At 35.4% G+C, this 342-nt stretch overlaps 1 long non-coding RNA gene across 1 annotated transcript in view; it reads right to left on the bottom strand.

The window, feature by feature from the left end:
- LOC127741060 (uncharacterized) overlaps positions 1 to 342 on the bottom strand; it is a 1,591-nt gene that overhangs the window by 279 nt on the left and 970 nt on the right. The window lies entirely within an intron of this gene.

Below are 342 nucleotides of genomic sequence, written 5' to 3'. Positions count from 1 at the left end.
CCATATATGACGGTCTGCATAGAGATCTGCATAATACACCCAAACACAGACTATAAATACACCTGATAAAAAATTAAATTTACACCTCTGCTGCAGATTTTAACCCAACACTACCTGAAAGCCACTTGTTGTCCACAAGACCAAAATTAATTAAACTCTCTATGGTGTATTCAAAATGTCTGATTTACAGGTACTATAATATGAAGGGGTGATCCAGATAGATTGGAACCCATATATGACGGTCTGCATAGAGATCTGCATAATACACCCAAACATAGACTATAAATACACCCGATAAAAAATTAAATTTACACCTCTGCTGCAAATTTTAACCCAACACTA

The sequence above is a fragment of the Arachis duranensis genome, chromosome 8 (genome assembly GCF_000817695.3).
Source record: "Arachis duranensis cultivar V14167 chromosome 8, aradu.V14167.gnm2.J7QH, whole genome shotgun sequence".
NCBI classification, from domain to species: domain Eukaryota; kingdom Viridiplantae; phylum Streptophyta; class Magnoliopsida; order Fabales; family Fabaceae; genus Arachis; species Arachis duranensis.
Note: the sequence above shows the minus strand (reverse complement) of the source record. Positions and strands in the feature narration are given on the sequence as shown.